Here is a 10,200-nt window from a genome sequence, read left to right as displayed (position 1 = left end):
GCAGGGAACAATCCCAATCTTTTGATATTGGCTGAGACCTGATTTGTGACCCAATATATGGTCTATTCCAGAGAAAGTCCCCTGTGCACTTGAAAAGAATGTGTATTCAGTTGTGTTTGGATGTAAAGTTCTGTAGATATCTGTGAAATCCATCTGGTCCAGTGTATCATATAAGCTCTTGTTTCTTTGGTGATGTTGTGCTTAGAATATCTGTCATTTGCTGCAAGTGCCAGGTTGAAGTCTCCTACTATTGGTGTATTATAATTTAATATGTCTTTACTTTGGTTATTAATTGTTTGATATACTTGGCAGCTCCCACATTAGGGGCGTAAATATTCATGATTGTTAGGTCTTCTTGTTCGATAGACCCTTTGAGTATGACATAGTGTCCCTCTTCATCTCTTACTACAGTCTTTGGGATAAACTTTATCTGATAGGAGGATTGCCACCCCAGCTTTCTTTTGAGGACCATTTGAATGTTAATGGTTCTCCACCCTTTAATTTTCAGGTTGGAGGTGTCCTTAGGTCTCAAATGAGTCTCTTGTAGACAGCAAATGGATGGGCCTTGCTTTTTTATCCAGCATGAAACCCTGTGTCTTTTCATGGGATCATTTAGCCCATTCATGTTCAGAGTAACTATTGATAGATATGAACTTAGTGTCATCATAATACCTATTCAGTCCTTGTTTTTGTGGGTTAGTTCTTTGGGCTTCCTATTTATTTTACAGGGTCCCCCTTAATATTTCTTGCAGAGCTAGTTTAGTGGTCACATATTCTTCCAGTTTCTGCATCTCTTGGAAGCTCTTTATTTCTCCTTCTATTATGAATGAGAGCCTTGCTGGATAGAGTATTCTCAGCTGTGTGTTCTTCTCATTTAGGACCCTGAATGTATCCTGCCAGCCCTTTCTGGCCTCCCAGGTCTTTGTGGAGAGGTCTGCTGTTAATCTGATATTTTTCCCCATATAAGATAGGGATCTCTTGTCTCTTACCACCTTAAGGATTTTCTCTTTATCTTTGAAATTTGCAAGTTTCACTATTAAATATTGAGGTGTTTATTGGTTTTTATTGATTTTTTTTGGGGGGGGGAGGATATCTCTGTCTCCTGGATCTGAATGCCTGTTTCCCTCCCCAAATTAGGGAAGTTCTCAGTTTTGATTTGTTCAATATGTAGATTTTTCCTTCTGAGGCTATCATTTATTTCCCTTAACCTTTCCTCATGGTCTTTTAATTGTTTTTCTCTTTTTTCCTCAGCTTCCTCCTTGCCATAAACTTGTGTTGTATATCTCTCACTCTTTCTTCCACCTCATTAACCCTCATCATTAGGACCTCCAGTTTGGATTGCATTTCATTTAATTGATTTTTAATATCATCCTTTTTAGATCTAATTTCTGCAGTTATGAAGTCTCTTGAATCCTTCATGCTTTTTTTCCAGAGCCACTAGTAGCTTTATAATTGTGCTTCTGAATTGACTTTCTGATACTGAATTGTAATCTAAATTCTGTAACTCTGGCAGAGAGTACTGTTTCTGATTCTTTCTTTTGTGTTGAATTCTTCTAGTCATTTTGCTCAGTACAGAGTGGCTGTATGAGTGGGCTGAGTCAAGAATATCAACCATGACCTAAGTAAATTTCACCCTAGATGATTCTGACAAGGTCAAAGACCAGAAGTTGAAAAAATATGGAATGCTGCATGTTATCCTTGTGCAAGGGCCATGCTAATCTTCTCTGTATCGTTCTGATTTTAGTATATTTACTGCTGAAGTGAGCACCATCACTTTGGTTCTCCAAATGGCTCTCACTCTGGCTCTTAGCTAAGAGCTCTGTTCAGGTACTTACACTCCCCAAACCACAGCTTACCATGATCCCTGCCTTAATTGCTATGAGCTCCTTTCCCCCTCTCCATCTCTGATACTTGAAAGTTTATGCTATTTATTTCTCCAGTGGACCCTGTGAGATGAGACTGAAGTGTAGGCATCCTTAGAAGCACTCATAACAGTGGAGAAGCTGGATACCCTCCCTTGGGCTTTTTCACACTGGAGAAATCAGAGGTTTCTGGGAGTATATCTTTGTGCTGTACTGCACTGGTTTTGGGAAAGGGTGATTAGGTCAAAGTAAAACTGCTCCCTTTACCCTTCAAATGCATTATTTTATTATTATTATTTTTCTGAGTCAAGTAGATACTCCAGCCTCATCCTTGGTTCTGGGACTTTCACAAAGATGCCTTGACTATGGATACCCCAGTTGGTGTTTCTCTGAGGGAACTGGAGAAGATCATTTTTCTTGCCATCTTGGTGATATCATTATGACTTTTATGATTAAAAAGGCTTTCTCTATCCATGTTCATATAAAATTCACATATGTTGTCTACTATATGTCAGTAGTTTCATTGTTTCACATTTATGCCTTTAATTCATCTGGGAATTTATTTTGATAAATGTTATGAGAAAAAACCCTTTTTTCTTTAATAACTAATCACTTTAACACTTTTTTATATAGACATACCTTATTTTATCATGCTTCACACGTATCTTCTTTTTTTGTTTTTGTTGTTGTTGTTGTTGTTGTTTTTTACAAATTGAAGTTTGTGGCAACCGTGCATTGAGCAAGTCTTTTAGTGTTATTTTTATTTCTACAGGACTTCTCACTTCATGTCTCTGTGTCCTTCTTGCAGTTCAAACTTACTCATTATTACTTCATTTGTTACGTGGATCTATGATCAGTGATTGCAATCAACTGAAAGTTCACAAGATGGTTAGCATTTGTTAGTAATAAAAGTATTTTTATTTTTTAAAGATTTTAATTATTTATTCATGAGAGATGCAGAAAGAGAACGAGGCATAGACCTAGGCATAGGGAGAAGCAGATTCCCTGTGGGGAACCCCATGTGGGACTCCATCCTGGGACTCCAAGATCATGCCCTGAGCTGAAGGCAGACGCTCAACCACTGGACCACCCATGCATCCCAGTAATAAAGTATTTTTAAATTTAAGTTATATACATTGTGTTTTTTGGACATAATGCTATTGCACACTTTTAATAGACTTCAATGTTGTATACACATAACCTTTATATGCAGCGCAAAACCAAAAAAAAAAATTCAATTGATTCACTTTACTGAGATACTTGCTTCATTTTGGTGGTCTGGAATTGAAGACACAATATCTCCAAGGTGTGCCTATAAATGCAATCTGGTTTAATTTACTATAATTTGTCACTGAATGATGTGTAGCCCTAGGTGATGAAATCTGCCTCTTGATCCTGGTGTCTTTCTGTTGCTAGCACTTAATGATGTACATGTTGAGTAGAATCAGTCAAAGCCCAAACTTTTACATATACCCAGGGATCTGATTTTATGCTGCCACGTCATTAAACCATGCACCTACTTGGAGCTCTTCACCCAACAATGAATACATGTGACTACATTCATTAAACCTACCTTACTAGTTTGTTCTTACATGGGAATCTCTCCCTTTAGAAACAACCAGCTCTTTCCATCTTGCAGGATTAGGACTGACAAGTTCAAGAACCAACTTTTTTGTCAGTATAACAACTAAAGGAAGCTAACATCATTATTTAGGGTTGCTCTTGGCCTATGTCTTCTGTGATGCTTCTCTAATTCTAATTTGATGCCTTTTTTTTTTGAAGAGTATCCCTGGACTCTGGGTACCTCATTTCCTTCATGTTTGGGTTATCTGACTTTTCTACCCAGGTATTTATTACTACAGACTTGGAAGTAATGCCCCTGTATCCAGATCTGTGGCCATTACTCTAATTCCTACTGAGATGATTCTGATTTGGGAACCAGAGAATTTGCCTATAGGTGGCAGCGTAGAACAGAGTTTCTGTTCTTGTGTTAGTTTCCCGTGGCTGCTGTAACAAAATATCACAAACTTGGAGGCTTTAAACAATAGAAAACAATTTTTCCAAGTTCCAGAGGCCAAAAGTCTGAAATAAATATCACTGAGCCAAAAGCAAGGTATTGTTTCCCTCTGAAGGCTCTGGTAGCTGCTGCCATTTCTTGGTTTGTAGTCACATCACTCCCATCTTCTGCCCCCTGGTCACATTGCCCCCTCCTCTAGTGTCTGTGTCAAGGTGAGGAGGACGGGGAGTGGGGGTGATGGGGTTGTGGGCACTGAGGGGGGCACGTGACGGGATGAGCACTGGGTGTTATTCTGTATGTTGGCAAATTGAACACCAATAAAAAATAGAATTTTATTAGAAAAAATGAAAAAGAAAGAAAGAAAGAAAGAAAGAAAGAAAGAAAGAAGAAAGAAAGAAAAGAAGAAAAAGAAGAAAGAAAGAAAGAAAGAAAGAAGAAGAAAAAGAAGAAAGAAGAAAAGAAAGAAAGAAAGAAAGAAAGAAAGAAAGAAAGAAAGAAAGAAAGAAAATGAAAAGACCTGGAAAGAACAGGTATATGTCGCTTTGCCCCCTCAAATTCCCCTTGGTCTTTTAGACTCAGCAAAAATCAGAACCACTGAAATAATCCTTAAAGTTTCCAGAAGTGTGTGAGCGTGTTATGTGTGTGAGAGATAAATGAAAACTGATTCATTGAATTTGCTGATGAAATTCAGTGAGATCTGGCTAGAGAGCTGGGAAGGAAAATTGAGTAATTAGGTAGAGAATCCAAACATTGGGTGATTATGAGACTTCTCCCTGGAAGAGTTGGGAAGTGAGTGGATTTTTAGGTACAAGTGTATGGGTGAAGTTAGAGAAAGAAAACAAAAACAAAAACACCTCCCTTTTAAGATTAAGTTGGGAGAAAATGGTCATGCCGTGAGCCTGTGACATGACTGTCTTGTATCACTGGGACAAGAATGAGTATGAAGGAAGCCCTCACATGAGGCTCAGGACGGGAGAAACAGTATCTTCAGGGTGCCCCACACTTCTGCAAGTAATGGTAGGTCTGGTGGAATGTGCATACTTATAGGTACATGGATTCTTTAAGAGACACATGTATTCAAGAGAAGTGATTCTGGGTAAATAACCATGGACACTGAGGAACACAAGGAGGTGGCCGTTTTAATACATGCAACGAATCCATGACCCAATTTACAAACAGAAGAATTTAGAAAGATTATGCCATAAAGTACATATCATGCCATTGACTTGCCTCCTGCCTCTACCCCTAAGCTGGAAGTGCAGGGAAACACCTGTTACATTCGAGGTCTTTTTTCTTCTTCTTCTCAATTGGTGGTAAACAATTCCACCAATTGCACAATGAAAAAATTCTGTGAGCCTGGAACCCAGATCTGGATCTCTCAGTTGCTCTTGCTGCCAAAGGTCAATCCAATGTGTCTGCTTTTGACATATTTTAGCCAAAGAATGCTAATGACATTTTCCAAAACGCTGTGCTGTTCCACCTTGCGTCCCGCCCCGGAAATTTGGGATTTCTAAAACGCAGAGATATCTTCAATGCCAAAAAAGCCACAATAGGTAGAGATATGGCCAGCTTTTCAAGCTTTCTGACCATTTTAGGAACCCACTAAAACACTGACAAGATGACAAGAACGCACTGCCTCCAAACCAAAGAGAAAACAGTGAAACTAAAAGCGATAAACGTTTGTTTGCATATCAACAAAACATAACTCACTGTCAACTTTACTCATCGTTCTATTTAGTCCCTTGATAATCTTTGTACCTCAAGAAATGCTGTGGATTAGATTTTTTTCACATTGCAATGACACCCTCACGTGCAAGATGATGGCCCAAAATTCACAGGCACAGATAAATGAATTTACTTGCACTCGAAGAGTTTGGGCAGCAAAATTATAAAAGCTCTTTAGCTTTCTGTTGCCAGAAAAAAATTTTAATTCGATGTGCAAGATGAATGCATATTAATATCTTTGGTAGTTTGTGGGATGGGAGCTACTAAGACAAAAATATGAAGGTTTTAAAATGACTCATCACTACTCCCGTTGCTAAAGAAAGTCACTAAACTTGTAGAGAAATTCTTCCATGTTCATTGACCTATCTCTTCCGATTTCTTTTCCTTATCTTTTTCCAGCTTATTAACAAAGTTAAACACAAGAACAAGAACAAGCCAGGAAGGGAAAATCTGCCATTGTTAACACGAAGTCTAGTTGTCCTAATAATAATAATGTTTAAAAGCAGTGGTTAAAAAAAAAAAAAAGCAGTGGTTAATTTTTTGGAATAACTTTTAAAAAGGACATCAGAATTTTATGCTTTTTCAGAATTTCCTGCCTTATTCTGAAACACAACATCCTTATTTCTAATGGTTCGGTTTGAATTGGTATGCACAGCAAGGGACAAGAGGCCTAGGGGCTGAAAGCCAAGGCTGAGGGTAATTCAGGAGTGTCACAACCCTTCCAGGGACGAGTACCAAGTCAAAAAAAAAAAAGTTTTTCTCATCACTTGAGAAGAGGTGAAGAAATGAAACATCGTAAGTATGTCAGATGGGTTTTTTGTATGATACACTAGAAAACAATCTCTGAAATTTTATTCCAAGCTTTGTACACACTCCTTCTTATCCACTCGAAACTAGCTAAGAGCTTAAAAGTATATTTGCTTGAATGCTGAGTCACCTCAACAGGAGCTATAGTCAGGGTGCCACCACCCAATTTATGTGAGTGATAAGTTTTAAAAGGGGCAATATGAGAGTTTACAGACATCGATAATAGCTTCAAATGTGACTCACATATGTAAGGAAACCTTTTAAGGTATCTTAACTGGTTCCAGAAACCCAGATAGTTAGTATTCTGTTTTCCATTTTCCTTTTCATTAAATCGTCAACAATCAGCAATGTGACTAAGATAAATAGCAGTACATGAGATAAAAATGGGAAGGCTTCTCAAAAACTCCTTAAATTCTATGCATGATTCATATTCAGCTTGAAAACCATTAGTTAAGAATGAAATAGCCAAAGATTCTAGCATATGAAGTGTGATGTATACCAACTTCTTAACCCTACAATATAATGGTAGGAAAGCTAACTCTGAAACAAAAACTCCATACCTAAAATAATTAGTACCAATACTTAGAATATAGCAAGATTTATTTTTCTTCCATTGTCTCTTACTTTCCACACAATAAGACAGGACATTACCAGGGTTGCCTGAATATGTATGTAGTCAAGTCTATTTTTTCTATCTGGCTATCATTCATAAAAACAAAATTCAAGGTTCTATTTACTTTATTTTCAAAAATACATTTTATTTATTTATTCATGAGAGACACTGAGACAGAGAGGCAGAGACGTAGGCAGAGAGTGAAGCAAACTTTGTGCAGGGAGCCTGACGTGGGACTGGATCCCGGGACTCCAGGATAATTCCCTGAGCTGAAGGCGGACGCTCAACCGCTGAGCCACCCAGGTGTCCCTCTATTTACTTTCATTAATTCGGCTAATAGGAGCTTTTGGGGGAATAAGAAGGGTACTCAGTGAGAAAAAGAGAGAAAGATAACGGTTGTGCTTATGTGTCCCGGAGAAGTAATTCTCTTCCTCCTCGTACTCCATATACTATAGTTACTATAGTATTCTTTTCTCATGTTTTAAAGGCTACTATTCAGCAATTTAGGGATTTTAAGGATTTATAACCTCCAGTCAAAATAGTATTTCATCTATCAATTGTCATTTCCATATTGGCACTAGCTCCTAGTTTCATTCACAAAACTAGGGTTGTCAGGGCCTTAAGGAGGCAATCCTTCTGCCTCCATCACCCCACTGGTTAGGCCACACACATGCCTACCCATTCAGTTCTGAAACCACCTGCAGAGAGGAAGTTAAATGAAGAAAAGGAAAGCATCACACTGTCACCATCTTTGGATAAGCTCTAATTTTACCCAAAGGAGAAAACTTTAACCACAATAACAAAGCTGGCAATGACCATGATTAAATGATGCCTGTCATTCTGTCCTACCCCTGGGAGCTGCTCTCCACCCACTCCCAGGTGATGGATGTGTTTCTCTTGGGACACTGGGTTTAAATTGGCAAAGGAAGCAGACAGTTAAATTCATCAATCACCAGAGTGGGCAAAGCAGTATTTGATCTGCTCTGGAGAAAGGATGGGGACCTGAACAAAACTCATTGACAGCACAAAACCAAGGTCATCTCCCAGTACCACGAATACATCAAAGCAGGCTCATTTAGTCTCAAAGTGTGAGTCACAAATACTAAGCATGGAAGAGATCTTAGAGAACCTGAAACCAATCCATTGACACACAAATCAGAGAATTCCCTCCCTCCACAAAAATAAAACAAAACCAGAATCCATGTGTCAGCATTTATTATCCATACTCTTGAAATTTGTGATCTATTAGATGTCGATGTTCTGAATTCCAAAGCTATATCCAGTTACTGATCCCACATGGTATATACTTCCTGACCAGTAAATCTACACGAAAAAAAAAAGTTTAAATGTGAACAAATTTGCTGCTTATATCAACATGAAAAACAAAACAAAAGAATCCAACTTATCTCTGTCAACCCCCTCTTTTTTTTTCCTTTTCCAAATTGCTTTTTAATGTCTGAAATTTGAAAACCAACAGCTACTTCTATAGGCTTTTTCAAGACCCTGAAAACAGTGACTTACTAGTAAATCTCTTATTAGTATCCTATAGATTCACAAGCTCAAGAAAACTCAAGATGACAGGTTTCATGAAGATTTTCTTTCAAAAACTTTATAGTTTAAGCATCCCATGAAAAATAAATCTCTTTATTATGATATCCTGCTAAAGAGATAGACCCAAAAGTGTGTCCCTTTGTACAAGTATGTACTTCTTAACAGTGGCCACAAAGGAACAATAGGCATGCAAAACCAAATACTATATTTCCAAATATCTGAAAAAAAAAAAAGAATCATACCACCACCTATTTTGTTTTCCTCATTACCTATCACTCTTTTTTAGGGATAAATGGCCTGATGATTTTCTTACAATAGTTCCACAGCTTAAAGCAGCAAAAAACATTTAAAATTTTTTTTTTAAAAAGCAAAAAAGTTATGATTTCAAAACAGAAATGAGAAATTCACTTTTGTTATTTGAATGTGTGCTGCATGGAAAATCATTATGATCCTTCCACTTGCAAATGTTTCGGACCCTTCGGTAAATATGTTTTCTAATTAAACAGTAACTCTGTTTAAAATAAAAATTGGTATGATAGGTCCATGTCCATTTTCAAAAAGTGTATTTTTCAATGGCATCCAAGATAGGTCAGCATTTTCCCACTACTGCAAAAAACAGCAATGTGTATCCTCAACGCAGGTATTACAACACATAAATACACTGTTGCCCTGGCTCTCCCTCTGGTTCCATCTGCTCTCTTGCTGTGCAACAGCTATAGCATAAAAAAGCCTATTCTCACACGCTTTTGATATTACACTATTTAATCACATACAGCTGTGGCTTACGAGACTGTTACAAAACACAATTTTAATGTAGTACTCGAAGCCAATTGTGGATAAACATCAACCATTTACTCCGAATAAGAAGTCAGACACTAAAAAGATTTTCTTTTAAAGGAAAAGACTGGTTTTCTTAGAATTTGGCATGGACGTAATTGTGACTGAGCCCTCTCTCTGCCAAAAAGACTGATAATGTCAAAAAGGATTGTGCAAAATCATATTAGTGCAATAATGAAGCTTTCCAGAATTCCTGGAGCCAGAAAGACCTGAAATGAACTTACATCCTACTTCTCTTCTTTTGCTTCCCTCCCTGCAAATCACCCCTACCTCCAACCCTCTAATAGATTTAATTACTTCAGAGAAATAATTTTGATTTATAATTCTATTGTTCTTTTCCCAAACTGAGAGAAAGCGAAAGGAAGCTGTTAGGAAGATACTGTTAGAACAAATTGACATGAGGTTTCTTTTGAATTAAGAATGATTCTGGAGAGAAAGACAACAACAACATGAACTTTTTACATATCTCCTCCTTTTAGCTAGGCACTAAACTTAGTACTGTGAAAACAATGACTGCATTATAGAAAAGACAATTCCAAAGATAATTTAACATGGGGGGGGGGGTAAAGAAAACAGGACAACTAGAAAGGGAGAGTGGCCCCTTGTTACTATTTTTCTCTTATTCAAAACCAATTAAAATTGTGTACATTCTCAAATGAGACAAACAAGATTTATCATAGTTTCATGCTATCATATTACCGCCTGAGGCAAAAGAAATATTTGGAGTTGTACCTCAAAGTTCTCTTGCTGGACAATTTTTAGAAAACCAGTTTTGTATGTTTCAGCCT

General features: G+C 37.5%; 1 pseudogene; it reads right to left on the bottom strand.

Annotated features, from left to right (window-relative positions):
• Window positions 1–1,671: 1,671 nt before the first annotated feature.
• LOC140598411 (U6 spliceosomal RNA) lies at window positions 1,672–1,764 on the bottom strand (annotated as a pseudogene).
• Between the last annotated feature and the right edge of the window lie 8,436 nt (window positions 1,765–10,200).

This window comes from Vulpes vulpes, chromosome 3 (genome assembly GCF_048418805.1).
Source record: "Vulpes vulpes isolate BD-2025 chromosome 3, VulVul3, whole genome shotgun sequence".
Classification (NCBI taxonomy): Eukaryota; Metazoa; Chordata; class Mammalia; order Carnivora; family Canidae; genus Vulpes; species Vulpes vulpes.
This window is presented reverse-complemented; position numbering and strand designations above follow the sequence as displayed.